The sequence below is a fragment of the Podarcis gaigeae genome (assembly GCF_964106915.1).
Source record: "Podarcis gaigeae genome assembly, chromosome: 5".
NCBI classification, from domain to species: Eukaryota; Metazoa; Chordata; class Lepidosauria; order Squamata; family Lacertidae; genus Podarcis; species Podarcis gaigeae.
The window spans coordinates 50,475,613-50,497,476 of NC_139681.1; the positions used below are offsets into that span (position 1 = coordinate 50,475,613).

The 21,864-nt window shown below is 41.4% G+C and overlaps 1 protein-coding gene and 1 long non-coding RNA gene across 4 annotated transcripts in view; one reads left to right on the forward strand and one right to left on the reverse strand.

Annotated features, from left to right (window-relative positions):
* The window catches only part of ATRNL1 (attractin like 1), a 502,266-nt gene that overhangs the window by 40,256 nt on the left and 440,146 nt on the right, over positions 1 to 21,864 (reverse strand). The gene's annotated exons all lie outside the window — the stretch shown is intronic.
* The window catches only part of LOC310845837, a 51,386-nt gene continuing 34,059 nt past the window's right edge, over positions 4,538 to 21,864 (forward strand). The window contains exon 1 of the long non-coding RNA XR_014564991.1: positions 4,538 to 4,830. This is a non-coding gene — a long non-coding RNA (uncharacterized lncRNA). The remainder of the gene's footprint in view (positions 4,831 to 21,864) is intronic.

Below are 21,864 nucleotides of genomic sequence, written 5' to 3' on the forward strand. Positions count from 1 at the left end.
TAGCACAGTTAGTGCACCAGCTCCTGCTCCAACTTTGGGTATTGTGGCTATCCTGTCAGCCAGCCCTTGGGTCTGTTGAATGCCAGATTGGCTTTGAATACCACCTCCCACAACCATGGTCTGACTGTGAATGAGGAGATCCCTCTGCTCTGTATTTCTCTGAAATGTGGATGAAGTGAGCAAGGCAGAGTTGGTCTCACCCAGCTATGTCCACTGGGGACTCGGTCAGTACAGCATTAGAGCAGACTTGAGGCTGTAGAGATTCCATCTTTTTGGGCTCTCTGTCGAGTTGAATGGGGGTCAGGAATGTTTGCTTCTGGCACTGGGTAATCAGGACAGATTGTGGATTCTCCTGGTTTACTGCCCACCTCACTGCCTAGCAGTCTTCCTGCTTTGATAAAGGGCAGTGATTCTCTTGGATTCTGAGTAGCATTCACAACCATTGGCAATTGTATCATATGAGGGCTGATTATTGGAAGCAATGCACCATAAGAGTTCAGCTCGTTTTTAAAATATGTAAAAGTATTCAATCACTGAGTTTGAGCAGGTTTTAAAAGACTGTGGTCGATTTGTTTCTGAGTGGTTTTTAAAATGTTTTATGACTGCTGATTTCCCACCTCCACCCCTCTAAATGATTACCTTTTAATTTTCTTCTTCCATTCATAAGCTGCTGCTAAAACCTAGGCTGACATAGTATTGGGCATCAGTAATAAATGAATAAAAGTTTGAAAATAGATTTTAGTAACCTTTATTGTGGGCAAAAACAACCAACCTCTAAGAAGGAAGCAAATCCTGACCTGGGAGAAGAGAGGGTTGAAGAAGACTGGAAGAAATTTAAGATCTATCTACAAAAATATTGTAATTTGGTTGAATGTTAAGAAGGATGCTAGATCATAAATAATTGCCTACCACTGAATTAGATTCGAATTTGACGATAAGTGAGATTAAGGAAAATATAAATCTTTTGGAGAACTGCTAGATTCTACTTAAATGAGCGGATATAAGATTGTAAACAAGATGGTAATTTGCTTAGAAAAACCTTTTTTAACGATGCAAGTGAGAGCGGGAGATGTGAGGGAGTCCAAAGAAGTGATGAAATTATGCTATGATATAAATAATGTTGTTTATTATTAATGCATTTGAATTTGAAAATCTTAATAAATATTTTTTTAAAAAAAATAAGAAGGAAGCAAATCCTGACAGGGTTTTGCCAAAGGCATATTTCAAATGGCTTCCATATATATATATATATATATATATATTTGCTTTCGTAGATTTTCACGGGTACAGGAATGCAGGTTTTGGTGTCCTCGGGTGTCTTCCCGTGTAAAAGTTGGGGTGTCTAGGCGACGTTTCGACGAGGTCTCACTCGTCATCTTCAGGCTGGTGCTTTCGGCTTCTTGTTACTGGAACAGAGCGGGATCTCAATGTTTGAGTTCCTATATATATATATGCTTTCATTCATATATATATGAATGAAAAGGAGCTCAATAACTAAACTTTATGCTGCTCTTTCAAGGTGGCTTTAGCAATAGCACTTCAGTCACTGCCCCTCCATTAACATATCTAGGTGTCTCAAACAATATGCACCAGCTGTGCTTCGAATTATACATGCCACAAACAGCTAGCACTCTTTGCATCCCCATCTCAAGGTTGCTTCCACAGAACAGCCCTTTTTGTGTTGCTCTTTTGCAATCAGCTGGAAGTGGAATTAAATTCAAGGCTGAAATGAAGCACTCCCTCCAAAATATGGTAAAGGTAAAGGGACCCCTGACCATTAAGTCCAGTCGTGGCCGACTCTGGGGTTGCGGCGCTCATCTCGCTTTAATGGCTGAGGGAGCCAGCATACAGCTTCTGGCCCATCTGGCCAGCATGACTAAGCTGTTTCCGGCAAACCAGAGGAGAGCATGGAAACGCTGTTTACCTTCCCGCCGGAGAAGGTATCTACGTGCACTTTGACGGGCTTTCAAACTGCTAGGTTGGCAGGAGCAGGGACCGAGCAACGGGAGCTCACCCTGTCGTGGGGATTCGAACTGCCAACCTTCTGATTGGTAAGTCCTAGGCTCTGGTTTAACCCACAGCGCCACCCGCGTCCCATCCAAAATATGTTACCCTACCTGCAAACTCGCTCTTTGCACTTCCTGCTGCTTCCAGCTTCTACTTTCCCTGTAGGAAACTAAGTAACTTGAAGCATAGTAAGCAAAATACCCTGCAGCAGGGTACTTAGAAAAAGAACCTAGCAGCATGAAGGCTAATTCCTGCCAGCAAGAGGAGGTGGCAATGTGAACCTCATATAGACAATGGTTAGTGCAGAAGTAAAGGGTGTTCACAGCATGTAAAGAGCAGAGCAAACTTTGTTTCCTTTGTTGGTCTTCTACCTTGGACTTGGAAGATCAGAAGGTTTGTCAACACACAGAATATTACTATGTGAACTGGCATTTCATAACAAGATGTATCATCAGCTGCAGTGCCCATTAACGCCTTGTGGAGAGAAAGGTGTAGGAGAACATATGGGCAAAAACTGAGCATTGCAAATAGGAATGTATAAAAACCGTTGAGAGAGCATTTTTACCTCAGTTCATACTAGTCTAGCTTTCCAACTTAACAGAAAAATGTCAAAGGGCAACTGGGAGTGAGACGATGTACAGCCAGAATTTATTTAAAAATCTGATTGTATTCATGTGAGGTCACTATCCTAACAAAAATGATAAATTGTGAGGCATGTATATTGCATCCATGATATGCCTGAGCTCTGGCAGTCCTGGTGTGCTTTGTTTTTCCATTACCTTTAAAGTATGTCTGCATTAGCTCCCATTCAGGTTGGTTTCTTTGGCTTTCATTTCAATTTGTCTCTCATTGTCTCCGATTAGCCCTCCTTTGTTTCTGTGCTGAGCTTTAGGCACTTCCAGTACTGTATGTGTGTACCTCAAGCTCAGCAGAGGAACTCAAAAGACAAGATGCACCATGTAGAAGAAACAAATCATCTTGCTGATGTAGGAAGCTGGGACCTCCTGAAAGGCAGGAGACATGAATCTCCTGCCAATCAGTTTCATAGGATGGAGCCTGAGGTCAAAAAATTTTATGAGGGAGAAAACTTTCCCCCTCTGGTTTCTCCACATCAGGCATTATATATATATATCAGTTGTCCCCCCCCCCCCAAACAGCTCTGTAATATCCTTTGCAAGGTGTGGCATTTCTTGCAGCACCTGCCCCATCACCATGAGAAACACCGAATGCATCAATTACAACTTGCCTCTCCAAGGGCCACTCAGATGAAAATCACGCAGCCGCTACCGAGTCATCCCCAGGCATTCAATAACTGTGATCCTTCTTCTCACATGACACATTTACTTGCCTGAGTGCACACCTGGGAACAGCTGGGAACACTCACACAAATATAAAACTATTGTCTCAGCCAGCCTCCTTTTGTCTTCTTCTGGATATTGCAGTTCTAACAAACTGCATTAGGATTCTCTTCAAAGTCCCAGACACAATCTGTTATTCACACTTCTTTTTCATCATTTTCTCATATGACGACTAATCTGCACTTTCTTCATTGTAGGCAAAAAGATGAGGATATTTGATGGGAATCATTTGTCTAGAGAACGGATAATGGATTTGCCTGCAGTTCTTTTAACAAAAACCAATCAGAGTATCTTGGACTTTGTGATATTGATCCAAAAATTCATCAACAATAAACAATAAAAAAGAATTATTTTCTTTCCCCCTCAACTCACACCTTTGTACCTAGGCTAGGCAGGCATCTGTATATGTAACAAATAACATGGTGCACAAAGCTGTGTTACAGATGATTTTATCCTCTCTTTTTTTATTTCCACACAGCTTTAATATAATATTCCTAAATTATAAATGACTTGAGGTTTGCTTCACAGCCATTCCTATATGGATACTGTATTTCCATGTCCTCAATATCTGAATGAAGCACACAGAAATTTAAGTGAAAATTACACAAAATATGTGGCAGAATCGTAATGAGAGCCAAAATAAATGTTCTTAGGTGGACATTATTGGTGCAAGAAAGGGGTTTGTGGGGTGGGATGGGGACATCTCAAAAACATTCCTTTTCCATCCCCGAATGTCTGCTACTCTGCTGTTAACTTGCTGCTCCAGGCAGCTCCATTAATGCCTTCACCACCACCAGGGGGGCTTCTCCCATGCAGACCTATTACAGCCAATTGTGTGAGATCTGGCATTGTGAATGTGATGATTTCACAATGTCAAATAGCAATTCAGAAGTGGCACTGTGACAATGTCACTGAGGGCAAATGTTGCCAGGTTAGAGGGAGGACAATATTTTCACATCACCTTACCATCACTCTGCAAGTAAGGATGGCGGGGAGAAAGAATGAGACCATGCTTGCCCTGGATGCATATCAAGTGTGCAAGAAAGGAGAATATGACTGCTGTAGTGGCAGCCACTCCCTGGAAAAGACCCTGATGTTGGGAAAGATGGAGGGCACAAGGAGAAGGGGACGACAGAGGACGAGATGGTTGGATGGTGTTCTCGAAGCTACTAGCATGAGTTTGACCAAACTGCGGGAGGCAGTGGAGGACAGAAGTGCCTGGCGTGCTCTGGTCCATGGGGTCACGAGGAATTGGACACGACTAAACGACTAAACAACAACAACAGTGGGAGCCACTGTCACCAGGGTGGTTACCCACCTCCCCAGAGAAAGCTGTAGGAAGACAAATGTAGCTGCTATTGTGTTGTGACTACTTTGCTACATCCTCCTAGGCGGCTGCCAACACACACACACACCGCAAACAATGGAGACACTCCCTCAGCATCCTGCACTTGAATTACTATGGGTAAGATGGAAAATACTTCTCTGTTCACAGCCCTCCCCAAACATTGAAAGCAAGCCCTCTTTTTTTTCATTGACTGCCAAGAGACCTACAAAGTTAATCTGTTTCAGCTCAGCTCTGCTTAAAACACTGAAGAAGATCAATTATAGTACATTACACAAGGAGATGGCTCTTCCTCTAACTGTAAGGCGAGCATGCTGGAACAGAGCCTGCGCTTTAGTCCTGAGTGAGAGCTAAGTCATTTAGCATCCCATAAAAGTGCTCAAGAGGTTTTAGAAGCAAATATATGCACTTCATGGCTTCAGTCTTGAAACTGCTCTGCCAGTACAAGTCTTGTTTACTTCAGTTAGAGAGCTGTAAGAATCCATTTGTCTTGAGTGAATTACTACAGTCAAGGCATAAATAACATTCTAGATTCTCTGTAATTATGACAGTGTGTGTCTTGTGCATGTGGGACTTTAACCATAGCATTCCCCAGCTTAGTTTCCTACAAATACATCATATCTCCATGAATCATTTTCAGTATTTCAGACAAATTTATTATAAATGACAGATTTAGGGTACTGACAAGATTGCTAGCTTATTTCTCACCATTTTGATTTAGGAGGCAAAAATAGTCAAGTTTCACTTTAAATTCATCCAAGTTTGGATAATCAGGGTCTTTATCGCTTTGTGAATGAACTGAGAGCATTATGGAGAAAAAATATGATTTGTTACTGAAATGCTTCAGAATTGGCTATGGCTTTCAACTGCATTTCTTATAATCAAGGTCTATTTAGGGTGAAGTTTTCTGTCTCCTCCATGTCTTATCTTCTCACCACTTCAAACTCTCTGGGCTTATCATCTGCTTTTGTAAAAAAAACAACACAATGTCTTCATTCTCAAATAACCTAAATATCAGCCAATCTAGCCAGTGTTGCAGAAACTGTGGCTGTTATTAGCTTGTTTTTCAGACAGTGATTTTCTCAATTACATCCTTAAAACTAGCTCTGGCATTTTGTTTTTATTTTCCTGTAATAGCTTGCATTCTCTTTGGAGGCTTGCTGGCTTCATGTATTCAGCAATTAACTCCTGGCTTCTTGCTGTTATGACAGTACTTTGTCTTTAACATGTTTTGCGAATACATCCTTAGGAAAACTATCTTAATTGGATGCTATTAAACTCATTTTGACTGGAATACAGAGGGCTTCTATTAAGATATCTCTGTGCAATCATTGATTTGGTTTTAATAACTATAGTGTGAAGGTTGAGGGAGGTTAAATAAGAATGCCTTCCATGTCCCAGAAAAGTCCTAAAATTGCCATTTGTCTTGACCTTTCTCTCTCCCCTACCTCAATACACCACACATATTAAGACTCCCATCATTTATGAGATTATGAAAATTTATAACTTATTTCTCAGAATGCATTGTGGGTCCAATACCATTAGTATGTTATTGGTAGAAGGTATTCTTAACTTGCTCATCAAACACTCACCTTGTTTGGTGAGTATCCAGATTGCCAATTCAATGAATACATATGCCCTTGTAGTATGTCAATTTAGTTCCTGTATGCATTTGAAGGGCACTGAATTCCAGCAAGGAATGGTGCCCAAGTACTAAATCATTTAATAGCAGAGATAACAAACTGTATATGCTAAGAGTTTTTCCATGATTACCAGTGATAAGGGAATACCAAAACCAACAGGACTTAATTAACAGTAATAATAGTAGAGCTAATGGTGATATTAGCTCCATAAGAAAGCTGCTGGATTCAAAGACATCAAGCTGTTTTCAAAACTCTGACGACTCTGTAATTTTTCTGAAGCAACTACTGAGGTGCAAGTATTGCCTAAGAATTTTTCCATCCTACAGAAATAGTTTGCATATAAATATCAAAATAGCTTGTTTGCTTTTAAATATCAGAATGGTTTGCTTACAAATATCAAAATGCTAATTAAAGCACAAGACGGTGCTGGGGAATAATTGCCTACATGAAAGTCAACAGCGAAGAATGTCAAAATACAACATTTTAGCTATTTGGAACTAATGTGTGTGGAATTTCTAGAATGGAAATGGTACATGGGACCCTCCCTGTGTGCTGTGACCTTCAGGCCTGTTCTAAAACTATACTTTGCTCAACTATTCTGTTGTTATGAATGGTGTTATTTATCTGGTTAGGTCTATTCTTTCACATTTTCATTTTTAGCTCAACTACATTGTCTTATTATTTTAATATTAGTATTTCAGGAATTTATAAGACTTTCCTTGATAAATTGCAATCGGAATTTATGCAATAAAACAGAAAGCCAAACATTCATAGCACATTGCTCCCAAAATTAGTATAATGGCTATTTATGGGTTTCTGGGTGCCAGAATTGGCCTAGGGAGGGTTGAGCCAATGTGCTGCCCTCCAGATGTTGTTGGACTACAATTCCCATCAAATCCAGTCAGGACATCAATGGCTGGAGTGGTGGGATCTGTAGTTCAGTAGCTTGAAGGCACCATGTTGACTACTCCTAATTTAGAGAAATAACAGGGTGGGGACGAAAGACCCCTTGAAACATACAACCAAGAAAGGAAAAGTTGTTAGGATGCACACACATACACCACTGGAGGATTTGGAATGCAAGCAATTGCAACTTAGGGGTTTACGCTGGAAAAGTGACAATTGCTTTGACAAGTGTATAAATTTGAAAAACTGCAGCTAATCATTCATAACTTTGTGAGAGAAAGGACAGCTACAGATTGAACCACAGCAATTTTTGAGACGGGTGGAGGCAGATTGATATAAGATAGACAAATAGTCCTTGAGACAGGATGAAAGACCATGCAAGCCAAGAAAGGGTATAGAAGGAAAATAAGAAAAGGGATAAAGAGGGGGAAATGTGTATCTCAGCAAAATAAAAAGGAAGAAAATAAGGCAATGGAAGTTATCACGAGCAAATTAGCATAGCCCATTAGTAACAGTTTGAAATAGGAAGAACTTAAGCAAGGAGAAGTGAAAGATATGAATGTAAATGATAAAGAAGAAATCCCTGTGAGAGAGAAAATATCTCTTGACAGCAGTGCTTAAGTTGAAGAAATGGAACTGGAAGGAATTTATAAAGTTAATAGAATTCACTATTTACTCTCAAAAATGTAAGAGCATGCTCACATTACCTTTAACTAAAAGGCAGGAATATACAACGCAAAAGTAGTGAAAAGGGAGGGAAAAAATTTCAATTTAATTTAACTCAAAATACAAGAATAATAGTCCAAAACAGGTTCACATAACGTTATGTGGAAAAAGAAATAATGAATGAATAATGAAATAATATTGAAAACTATATTGTCAAACAAAGAAAAAATATCAATAAAATTACAGAAGAGTTGTAAAATGCAGTGAAAGAAACACAAGGAAACAATGTATAAATGTAACACACATACCCAAAAAGAGGGGAAATCTATATCCAGTCATCAAAGCTTGTTATTAACATACCTGTCCAAAAGGAGAAAGCATTGAGCAAGACATGGTTTTTGAATCACATAATAGTACACCAATGCTATTGGACCCAGACAATTTAACACTGGAATTCTGAATGGATCATTTGGTTGTTTGAAAAATTATAAAGAGCTATTTTAAAAAATGCAAAGAGAAAGGTAAGTCTTTTGGCATAATATATTGAATGGAAAAACTATGGAAACAGCAGTATATTGATGCCTTTCCAATCTAGGCAGATGTTTGCATACATCTGTGCATTTGAGTATTGTTTGTGTGTTGGGGGTGGGAACAAAAAATGATATATATGAAGCTTTCATCTACTCACCCAAAAGTGTCTTGCATGACAGTTAAGATTCCAGATTTTTAAAAAAGTGACACCTTGGGAAATCATGTTTTAGCAAATGAGCCTGCAGCCAGCCCACAAAATCTGATTCAACTACCAGAAGCACAAATAGCACAAGAGGTGGAAATATACTTTTGGCTTTCTGTGCAAAGGCAGACTGTTTGAAATGGCTGAAGAAATCCTTTATACAGTTGATTGCAAGAATGGTAGCGCATAAACACATTTCTTGGGTGCTCTAGGAAGTTGTGAGGAAACTATCAAACTTTGTTGCACGTAATGCATGACGAAGGATGAACTGCATTTCTGTGAGTTTGACTGGGATAGCTGAACTGGTTTTAGTGGGACTGAGTTAACAGCTATTTAAAAGGGAAGTGAGGGGCCAAGGCATGTGAAAGTTGCTGCCCTTTGCAGTCCTACCCCCAGCTGAGATTACCTGAGTTGCCCTATCAACTTGCCACGAAACCTTGCGGTTCTGCTGTTAATGCCAGGTTGATCCATAATGAAACACCTACGTATCCAGGACTCAATCCTGGATAAGGAGGTTTACCTGTCCTGAATCATCAAGTGCTGGCTGAGTAAATTTGAGAAGCAGATTTCACTCAGCTTTGTCCACCCAGTTTCTTGGGGCATCATCAGTGTGTGTTCCAAGGCTAGGCAGAGGTAGGACCATTGTGATCTGTAGAGATTTAATTCATCCAGCCTCGCTCGGTCAACCACATGATCTGCACATGCAACTAGGAAGTCTTGGGCAGATTGGGCGACTGGTCTTGTTAATGCACTCCAGCTCCCACAGGGTGTGTTCATAGTATGTGTGATTGACATGTTCTATAGCCTTTTTCACTAATAGCAACTTTTTTATCTGTCAAGCTTTTACTATAAATGTTATCCTTTCCAGCATGTCTGTGAACCATTTTCTGGAGTTTGGATATGCCAAAGTGGTGTCTGAACTGGACAAGGAAAGTATAAAACTTGCAAAGCCAACCTGCTTACTTGAATCACAATAAATCTATTGTTTAGGCACTGCAGTTGTGCTTGAATCTGACATATTTATATTGTTCTTAGTACAAGGCTTCTGGGGCTTTGAGAAGTGGTTAGCTTGGCAAGATAACTGGATTCCCATCAATCAAGCTTGATATATTCCATTAGAGATACAAAATCTCAGTGGTCAATTTTATAGCCCTGATAATTATATTCTATGCAAAACTGAGTTACCAAGGATGCATTTATCAATCATAAAAATTAATTATTTCGTGATATATATCAGTTAGATATGTGAAGGATATATGTTGATGTGAACAAGCCAAAAGCACAATCTATGTTTAACTAACAGAGATGTTTTGAACTTTCTCATACTTGCCTCCAAATTAATTGCTGCTTTATATACGTGGCATAATAAATAATGACAATGCTTAGAACTTGCACAATGACTGGTCATATTTCTGAAAATCCCACAAAGTACATACGGGAGGTGGGAAACAGGGGAACAAAAGTTGCTGGCATAACTCCAATGAAGTTACTAGAGTTATTATTAATCAGCACTTTCATTTCATGAAACACAGATCACTCACTATGCCCACATTAAGATTTTTGGTGTTTGAGGGAAAGGGAATGAACTGAGTGAAAAGATGTTGGTAGGAACTGGGTGGAAACAGTGGAGACTTTGGGCTCTCAGATTTCAGTGGTGCCCTGTGTGATGCTAAAATTCACACACACACCCGTCTCTCACACTCTGTTCTACAGCATTGTTGTGGCACTCCCTGCAGCATGGCACACTGGCCATTCCACCCTAAAACTGCCTCTGGTGAGGCGTTGGCTGCCATCTATAGTATAAAAGTTAATTGTGGTGAATATTTCATAGAATCATAGAATCAGAGTTGGAAGAGACCACAAGGGCCATCGAGTCCAACACCCTGCCAAGCAGGAAACACCATCAGAGCACTCCTGACATATGGTTGTCAAGCCTCTGCTTAAAGACCTCCAAAGAAGGAGACTCCACCACACTCCTTGGCAGCAAATTCCACTGTCAAACAGCTCTTACTGTCAGGAAGTTCTTCCTAATGTTTAGGTGGAATCTTCTTTCTTGTAGTTTGGATCCATTGCTCCGTGTCCGCTTCTCTGGAGCAGCAGAAAACAACCTTTCTCCCTCCTCTATGTGACATCCTTTTATATATTTGAACATGGCTATCATATCACCCCTTAACCTCCTCTTCTCCAGGCTAAACATGCCCAGCTCCCTTAGCTATTCCCCATAAGGCATCATTTCCAGGCCTTTGACCATTTTGGTTGCCCTCCTCTGGACACGTTCCAGTTTGTCAGTGTCCTTCTTGAACTGTGGTGCCCAGAACTGGACACAGTACTCCAGGTGAGGTCTGACTAGAGCAGAATACAGTGGCACTATTACTTCCCTTGATCTAGATGCTATACTCCTATTGATGCAGCCCAGAATTGCATTGGCTTTTTTAGCTGTCGCGTCACACTGTTGGCTCATGTCAAGTTTGTGGTCAACCAAGACTCCTAGATCCTTTTCACGTGTACTACTCTCAAGCCAGGTGTCACCCATCTTGTATTTGTGCCTCTCATTTTTTTTGCCCAAGTGCAATACTTTACATTTCTCCCTGTTAAAATTCATCTTGTTTGTTTTGGCCCAGTTCTCTAATCTGTCATGGTCATTTTGAAGTGTGATCCTGTCCTCTGGGGTGTTAGCCACCCCTCCCAGTTTGGTGTCATCTGCAAATTTGATCAGGATGCCCTTGAGTCCATCATCCAAGTCATTGATAAAGATGTTGAATAAGACCGGGCCCAAGAAAGAACCCTGTGGCACTTTGAAGAACTGAAGGTTGCTGTGCTTTTCTTTTTTACGCTGTATACTACTATTACTCTAACTGTGAGAGTTCATCTCTTTCTTGTTTAGAGTGATGGGTTTTTTAAAATCTGAAGACTTATGAGATAGTGTGAGAGACAAATTAGGATGAAAAGGACAGAAAAATGTGAAATAAACATACTGTAAATCAGAGAACGACATATCAGCCCTGTGGAGTATACTCTGTCTTTTGCTTTTTATTGGCATCCTGTGGTCCATCAACGAGAGTTAGGGGCAAAACTGTGGCTCAAGCAGGCAGACATATGCTAAGATTTAAGGAAGGGTGTGCCTCTGAGCGCATGTGCAGCCAAGGAATTTGTGAGCAGTACCAGAACCAAGTTCACAAGTCCTTTCACTCCTTTCACCCCACTCCTGTTTTTTCTCCTGATTCCTCCCCCCCCCCCCCGGTGGTGGTGGTGGTAGTGGTAGTGGAAGGATCTATCAGAAAATTTCTATCCATCTTCTTCCCACCCCTGCTATAAATCAACAGTACATAATTTGATGGAGCCCTATAGCAGAGTCCCACTAACTGTTCCTGCTAGACCCTGACATGTTCCTGCTTTCTTAGTTCTAGTCTAGCCCCCTCTCTCTGTGCCTGCTACATCGATGCATTATTCTATCCACCCCATCTGGCCTATTTGCATTGTTTCTTCTCCACATATTTGCAACAAACTTGTCCATCCCTCCATGGTACTGGCGAGCCTTGTGTCATTGCTCTGCCTGTAGCTTAATGGGCTGGGATGGCAAGCTATACTTCACACTTCCTAGTTAGAGACAAAGGGAAACAACAGAACCAGGGAATACTGAGCCCCTCCTCTCTTTGTAGTAGAGAACCCCCTTTGTCCAATTATTATATTACAACCCAGCCAATTAATCCAAGTATACTGGGGTGGGGGGGTGGGATAATTTTAAATAGACTGTTTGAACCTTGGGCTGTAAATAGATGGTGTTAAACACAAAGGCATTCATCAGCACTGAGCACCCTTTTATAAAGGATTTCACTGCTTATAAGGTGATTTTTAAAATCCACATATTCATTCACTAATGATGAACTAATTAATACTTTCCAGTCTGGTAATTAATTATCTTAAGTTAGTGCATTTCAACAATCTTCAGCAGGAAGTCCCAGAGAAGTTATCATTCTTATAGTATCATAAAGACACTTCTATATTAAAGTGATACCTCAATTGTATTGAATACCAGACACAATGATGCAATGAAACATCCTGACTAGCCATTTTTCTAGCTCCCCCCAACTATCTGGCCAGATAAATGAAATGTTCAACATCCCTGAGAACTGTGATTTTTTGTTTGAATATATGAACTCTAGATTTACATATCATTTATGAGGTGCCTAAGTTTGAAACATCTGGTCTCTATAGCTGATGTCTTTATAACATACAACGATGAGGGAGGTTAGCTTCCTGTTCTGTTTCCATTTTAATTTCTGACTTGACAACTACAGCACATATTATAGTAATAATATCTCTGTAGTCACATATGAAACCATTTCTTCTTCCAGCACTGAAAGGTGTGAGATGAAAAGATTCTTGAAATTGGACAGCTGCAAAGTTTTAAGTGCTACTTTTAAGCCAGAACTGTCCCCATCATGCTTTCAGAAACACTAATAATATATAAAGCCTTGACATCCTTCCGACAACATTTTCCTGAATCTCAAATTGCTCATGCATTAGAAATTTTCTTAAAAGGCTCTGAAGTATATGGGGAGGGCCATTTCTCAATAGTAGATTACAATCTTTGAGCTACACACAGTAGTTCCTGGTTCAGCACCAATTCTCCAGTTTAAAAGGAACTCAGGCTGGGGAAGATTTCTCCCTGGAACCTTAGAAACCTGCTAGCACCCCTTTGAGGACCAGGGACACATTTTGAATTTTGAGAGTGCGCTGTGGGTGAAAGTCACAAAAATGGCTTGTGGTGGGCATGGCATAACACAAATTACAGGAAGTGCAGTCATTTCTGCTCCCCCCGCACAACCTAATGTTTACCATGGAAAGTCAGCTATATTCTGCTGGTCCCGATTGTAGAGCTACAGCTGTTTGCTCCAATTCTAATCTTAAATCAAAGCCTAAATTGCCATTAGGTACCCGCTTACTGGGAGTAAGCCCCGTCAAACACAAATACTTAATTCTGAATCAGATATGTATACCATTGTACTGTAAGTGATATTACATCAATCCATCTGTTCCACAGAACAGAATAGTTGTACAGCTAAGTCAAGAGAGTCCTTTTAATCATAATGTGTACTTTCTGCATATAACAATTCATATAGCGTTGTTACAGAACAAGACAAAACAAGTAGCTGATGTTAAGAGATGTACATAAGTTTTTCTATTATACAAGGGATTTTGAAACAGCGACCCTCAACAACAGTAGTTGTTGGACTACAAATCACCTCTGACCATAGGCTCCGCTGGCTTAGGAAGATGGAAATTGGTGTCTAACAACACTTGGAGAGCCCCAGGTTGCATATCCATGCATTATACAACAGGTAAAAGTATTTAAAAAATCAAGAGCTGAGGTCAAATTCTTCTCTTGGGGCAAGAAAAAGGTTTTGTTTGCTACTCTATTCTCGTCTCTCTCAAGAAACAGATGTGGTTAATAATAACCACAGTTGATTTAACCAGCCAGCTTCAGAAACTATTGTTTGAAGGTGGCTTGTTTTGAACACACCATATTTAATGTAGTACCTCTGGGGGAGAGCACCTCTTGCTCCTTCTGGGGTAATTTGTCTTCCTTTGGTCCCCACCATGCACTCAGCTTTCACCTATGACTCTTAGAAGCTGTCAGTATGCGATAGGGCACACCCCAGGGACAGCTTCAACTAGCTGACTAAATCAGGTGACAGTAGCAGATGGGTCTCAAACCCTCGGTAGTTAGGGATTTACCTTATATTTGAAGACAAGCTCTGGTGGATTGAGTGGATGAGATTAATAGTGGGTCCAATGGTCAATGTGGTGGTTACTGCATGTTCTGTAGAGGGAAGTGGGGCAGATGGAGCTCATCAACCTGGGAAGGTAGCTCATCTAGCAGAAGGAAACTTTGATTCTATACCTCTGCTGCCTTGTGGAATACCTTTGGGAGAAGAAAAGGCTAAGGAGTAAACTACACAAATCTGGAGTGAAGCCCCTAAGAAGGCTGGATGGTGCCTTGTACTCCTCCTTTTGGCAACTCCTGCAGCCAAGCTGGTGCCAGAACTATTGCTCTGCTTTCCTTTGAATCACATCAGTAAGGTCAAGAGGGACATCTTGTTGTCTTGGCAGTTCACAACTTCCAAACTCACTTCCCAGACTTGTGCCCTGGGAGGTTACTTCAGTGCTGCCAATGCAGCAGTTTGACTTCACCCCCTGGAGTGCACTCCATTGTCTCTTGAGACCGACAGATGCTGCCACCACCAACAGTTTATCAGTCTAGATTTCATTTGAAGCTTTAATAATGGAAATAAAAGTTTCTGAACTCCTTCTCCCAGCTATGCAGAAGAAAGGGAGGGGAGAGCTCAGAGGTTGTTCATATCTTGCTAAACCATATGTGACATCTGAATGTGGCCATTTTTTAGGTTATATGACATGAAAAACGTCAGAACATGTCAACAATTAATAGTCTTCACTGGCTGCAGTTTTAGCATCTGTTTGGTAGCTGCATAAAATACTTTCTGGGTCTTTCAGTTAACAATCAAGCACACAGTATCTGTAAAATATAGGGGACTCCTGTGTATCATCACTATTCTGCATAGCCTGAAGCTGCACATCCTGGAAGCATACAATATATCAGCATTTTGACTTATGTGATGTAAATTGCTCATTACCAAAATCAGAAGCCACCTTTTCACCCTGCACCGTAAACAGTTTACTTCAAAAGTTTGCACAAAAATGACATGGTTCTGGAGTTCAGCCAGTTTTTCAAAGAAGTCCCTAAATGGTAACTTCATGTGTTTGTTATCTATCTTGAAAACTTTTTGCTTTTCCTTTGATGGCACTGGGATGTTCATATCAAAAGAAGGAAAAGCAAACCAAGAATTCATGGAACTAAAGAAAGCTTATCCCTGTAAATTGCTTAAGGGCCTGCCTGAGGAAACTGGTTCTACTTGAAACAACATTTTCCCCCATTCATGAATTGGTTTTCTTTACAATTTTGTATCAATTTCGTTTAAGATAGTGTTCTACCTCAGACCGGTGTAGCCTAGACAAATATGTCACCTTGGTAGTTCGGGAAAAGTGTAGAGATATATAAATATTTTAAAGTACCCCCCAAAAAGTTTGATGTGTTTTGTATAATGCAGAGCAGTCTACACAAGCCCAAGTGGAACCCGTTTTAACGACCTTTGATCGGCAACCTGGCTGTACACGGCCTCGGGATGTCAAGCCTGGGCAGGATATAGTGAAAGATTCGACAACCCTCTGGTCAAACTCAGAAGCTGTGGCAAGACTGAATGCTCTTTTGGAGGCAAACCGAAAAGGATGTCTTCCACCTGCCTTACACTGCATGTTCCCTACAGCAACCGCTGACCCAAAAGGCCCACCCCTCTCAATTTTAGAGCATACCTTAAATGCAGAGTCTATGGACCTGTCGCTAAGTGATACCCCCGTGCACCAGAACCCATCCCCGCAGCCACCAAAAATTAAGCCTCAATCCATGGCTGCTGCTGCTGCGGTAAGTGGTGTTTGGAAATTGCTGAGTAAGTAAGCTACAATTACTTCCTTCTTCCAGCCTATTGCCCCCCCTCGCCGCACGCATTCCCAGGTGGATTCTGCCGTGTCGGCTCCACAAGGCCCGGCATGACTCGATGGGGTGACCAGGAGATCACTTACTTTCTTATCCTGGAATGTAGCTGGCATTAAACCTAAGCTGATGGACCCATCCTTTGTCGCCTACATAAAAGGCAGTCGTATTCTTTTACTGCAAGAGACCTGGGCTTGTGAGGGCTTCTCCTTATCAGGGTATAAGGGCTTCTACCTGAATGCACACCAGAATTCACTATCACCTGGTAGACCACGAGGTGGACTGGCTACCTTAGTTTCTTTGGCCTTAAATCTGCAGGTGGAACAAATCGACATCCAGTCGTCATCCATGCTGGGTGTAAAGCTACAAACAGCGGAGGAAGTGTTCGTGGTGATTAATGTTTATTTGCACCCAACCTACAAGAAAAACCTGGTGGACCAAAGATGGAGGGGAATTCAACTGACTCTTGAAACTCTCCTAGAGAAATATCCTGAAGCCTCCTTCCTAGTTGCAGGAGATTTCAATGGCCGATTGTCTCACTCTGATAAATCATTATTTGCTAAATATAATAAATATCCCCCACTACCCATTTTAACCTCAGACCTTTTACCCAGGAATTTTAAAGACAGTGTTGCTACATACGCAGGTTTTAAATGTAGACAAACTTTGATGTCTCTTAATTTTCACCTTTTAAATGGAGCTCTCAGTTCTGATTACCCTGCCGAATTTACTTTCTGGTCAGGCTCCCGAGCCTCTACCATAGATTTTATTTGGACATCAGTAGACCTAATTCCCAAAATTTCTAACTTTAGGGTGGTAACGAGGCTGGAAAGTGACCATTTTACATTAGAACTCTCTCTGACCCTGGATGGAGAATTGGCTACCTATTCCTGTGTGCCTATTACAAATAACCAGCTTCAGATGAGACCCACTGCATTAATAAGGACCAACAATTTGGCTCAACGGATAAATGAACTCCTTCGGTCTGACCAACTGCAAGAGACAAGGGACTCCCTTGTCCAGGCAGTTGAGCCACTGCCAATGTATGACAAATTAGTAGATCTGCTAAAACCTTTGTTGACTAAGGCCTCGGTAATGAATAGTAACCATTTCTCTCATAAAAAGTGGTTTGATGAGGAATGTAGACACTTCAAGAACAACCTATATAATGAATTCTTGGCATATAGGGCATCAAATGACCCCGCACCTAGCAGTCACCTTATGAACCTCAAGAGAAGGTATAAAGCACTATTAAAGGAAAAGAAGCTTGCGGCAGAAAGAAATGATTGGAACAATCTTCTAAAAGCTGCAGAAAATAGAAATCCCTCCTCCTTTTGGCACCAAATTTCTCAATACCTGGGTAGACCGTGGTCAAGGATAGAACCCCAAATTTCAGCTGACAACTGGGAAAGCTTCTTCTCCGATTTATATGCAGCTCATGCTGCCAGTGGAGAAAGGATAGAATTGGCCCCCTTGCCTGAGTGGGATCCTGTTACCTGCTCTGAAGTGGAAACACTTATAGGCCAATTTGAGGCGGGCAAGGCACCCGGAGACGATCTTATCTCCATAGATGTTATTAAAGCCAATAAGGATTGGTGGTGTCCACCCTTAGCAGCTCTTTTTACTTATATAAACAAAACAGCACAATTTCCTCCAAGCTGGAACTCTGCACTGATTGTGTTAATCCACAAGAAAGGGCCACGCACAGACCCGGCCAATTTTAGACCAATTAGCCTGCTAAATGTTATCAGGAAGATCTATTCAAGATTTCTACTTAACAAATTAACGACCTGGATGGAAAGTAACAACATCATCGCAGAGGAACAGGCGGGTTTCCGCCCTGGAAGATCAACAACAGACCAAATCTTGATCCTAAATCACTTGGCCACCAAGTATGCTGACAATGGCCTAAAAGCCCTCCACGTCGCCTTTATAGACTTTAAGCAGGCTTTTGATCTAATTCCCAGGAACCAGCTATGGGCAAAATTGGCAGCGACATCTATCGACCGCCGCCTTCTCCTGCTGATTATTAATTTGCATACAAATACCTTCCTGAGGATTAGGCTAGATAGCAAGGGGCTAATCTCCAATCCGGTTGCCACCACTAGAGGGGTAAGACAGGGCTGTTTGCTTGCCCCTGCCCTATTTAATTTCTATATTAATTCGCTAGTGGTGCATATGGCAAATACTGATTTCCATCCATCAAAACTGGCAGGACGAGCCTTGAATGTCCTGCTGTATGCGGACGATGCCGCCCTATTAGCTACGTCCCCCATCGGATTAAGGAGGATGCTTCGAGCTCTTCATGAATATGTGACCCAACATGAGCTCCAACTAAATTATGCCAAAATAATGGTCTTTGCCGCTCGACCGAAACCTAATTTATGGTCAATTAATGGTATTCCTTTAGAGCAGGTCGGCTGCTTCAAATACCTGGGTCAGGTTGTTAGATCAAATAGGTCCTTCTTGGCGCACAGAGAATACATAGCCTCGAACGCATCGAAAGCAGCCTTGGTGATTAGAATCCTGTACTCTAAGAAACAGGCACAAACTGTCAAAGTTGCCTTGCGACTCTTTAAAATGAAAGTCCTCCCTCTTCTACTGGTGGGCATTGCCTTGGGCTCACGTAGGGACTTTGAAAAATTGGAATCTATCCAAACCCAATTCCTCAGGGCCATACTCAGGATCCCCCCCTCCGTGGCAGGTGCGATCATGAGATTGGAAACCGGTTGCCAAGCCTTTAGGTATGTGGCCCTGAAAGCGAAGTTATGGCTTTGGCTTAGGCTTTGCTTCAGACCGGTGGGTTTGGCCCCCTTGATTCTGAGGGATAACTTTAAATCTCCATGGGAAGGGGAGATAGTGGAGGAAGTGCAGAAGTGCGGGTTGTCCTCCCTTTATATACAGTCCATGACGTATAACCACGCAAAGGCGGTGATCGCCCAAAGATTAAGGGATATTGCGAGACAGGAGGACATAGCCCGTGTGAAACCTGGGGGAGCAGATGTACCGAGCTGCTCCAGCTCGCTACCTGGCGGATATCCACTACGTGGAATACCGCAGACTATTTACCACGGCTAGGCTGAATGTTCTTGACTCGGCGGTTCTGAAGGGAAGATATGGAGGAGTCCCATATGACCAGAGATTATGCCATTGTGCGTTGGGTGAGGTAGAATCCACAGAGCACATTTTAATGAGCTGTCCCTTCTACAACGATTTAAGACAGTATCTTATAACCCCATACTTACCCCAGCTTAGTCCCCGACAAAGAGGAAAGCAGACAGCATATCTGCTAAATAAGTCTTCTAGGAAAACAACTTTGTCAGTGGCTAAATTCCTTTTCCTGGCACTCAAGCGTTGGAAACGTACAATTGAATGCCTTGATGTGGGTTATCTGTGAGAGGTTTAGTGCTGTGGCCCTACCTTATTCATGTACCCCTATGATGTTTTAGTTCATAATTCTGTATTGTGTTTTATTTCTGTGTTTTATTTCTGACTATCGGTCGAATAAAGGAAATTGATTGATTGATTGATTGATTGATTGGTATAATGCAAAAATCTTTTCTGAGGAACAGCAAGGTCCCAGTAAAAAAACCAAAAACACCCACATTTGAATGCATAAATAAATCTATACGTGCATCAAAATGGTCTCAAGTTTGTTTTTAAAAAGGGGGGGAATATATCAGACTTTGACTCATTTACTTATGGGTACAGTGATATGAAGTTATATAGACAAATACACACACATCTTATACAGATGATGTAGCATGTGATCACATGGAGGCTGGTATGGGGACTGCATTTGAAGACCCAAACCCTGAGTGCCACACATTCATTGGAACTTATGAATGGTGCCCTTGGGCATAAAGGTTGTATGGTCACGGGCTCCATTTCATAAAACTCATGGCTTGCATTTTTGCACAGTATTAATTATGTAGACAGAGTTTGAGGGGGCCCCTCCATAAAGCGTGCTGCAGTGCGTCCTCTATTGCTGAGCCTAAGTCAGCTGTCAGCTGTTGCTTGAATTAGTACTGCCCACCATTGTTCCAACAAATTGGAGAACACCCCTGAAGACTAGGCTCCCCCTCCACCTGTCATGTAGTCTGCACAGGGAGACAGTGACTAGTAAGTTTTGACAAAAAAACCCACAGTGCCATCATACTTCACACTCTATTTCAGTAGCTGAATGGCACAAAGAGAATGCACAGTTTCTTCCTGCCCAAGTAGAAGCACACATAGTATGTTGACTTCATATGCTTTAGCTTTTTGCTTATTCACACATGCAGAAAGGTTGGCTGTTTGAAATACTGCCAAGTGGGGTCTGCTTCACATAGCAAGTAGTTTGGGAAATGCCTCTTCTTTACAACTACTGTTTTTTAAGTGATATCTTAGACTCTTCTTGGCACAGACTTAAAGAATAAAACCACATGGATAAAAAGGCACATGCCAAAAGATTGGCACTTTAAAGGATGCTGCAAAAACACATCTAATCTTAGAAAAATCTATGAAATATTTCTTCTATTTATCAAACATGTTTGAAAAGACAAGAAAAGGGAAACAGTTCAGATGATAATGTGCCTCACTGTCTCTCCTATACATACAAATTGGGGACGGGAAGCAACATCTCACCTTCCAGGTCTTACAGACCTGTCCCACTAGACACTTACTAGTGAGCATAATGTTTGACTAGGCCTTATGCACATTGCATTATAGCTGAGCTGAAAACACCAAGAGATGTTTTTCAGCTCAAAACAGCTGAAAAATAGGCATGGGTCAAGGAGTAAATTGGGAGAGATTAAAAGAAATTTAGGGGGACTTATCGTTGGTGGGTGGCAGTAGGTGATTTTAAATTAATTATTTTTCTTCTGCCAAGCTTGTGAGAAGCAAAACTGCAGTTGGAGGCTGTTATTTTCTTTCCCCTATAGTCTTGTTCCTGGGCATTCTGGGGGGGGGGGATGGCTATTGCCAAAATAATTATGGTGGTTCCCCACTAGAGACCTCCAATAGCCAATTGCTAGACTGTTTTGTAATGATACTAAATACATATGTATTTAAACGGTGCTATTGCATGCCAAAAGTAACACTCTTCCCAAATATCTAAATAAATGTTGCCCTCTAGTAGCCCCCAAACTTCAGCACTCACAAATTTAGGTGCAAGCCTTTCATAACTGCCTTATGCAGAGTAGCTTCTATGTGGGTAGGCCTGAACAGAGTGATGAATATACCAGGCAAAATTCAGGCACATAAATGGGCAATATTGCCTTACACACCATCGATTGTACATATATGCACCCTAGTCAATCATTTTGTCCTAGCATAAATTACTGATTGCCCCAGAGGAGGCACTGGTGCACCAGAAGTGCAGGGACAGAAGCCACAGTTTTAGCTCTGCTAAATGTTTCCTAAATCTGTATGATATGGACCATTGCACTTGGATATGATCACCAAGGGTTATATCCAATGTGCAATAGACTTCTGCTTGTGCAATGGAGCTGACCCCCATGATTTGTGGGGCTAGTAGTGGGGTAAGAAGAAGTACCATTGTCTAAGTACAGGTCCACTTGTGTACACACACACACGACTCATTGGTCACTATTTACTACAATGCAGGCATTAGGAAGTTAAATACCCAATAAATA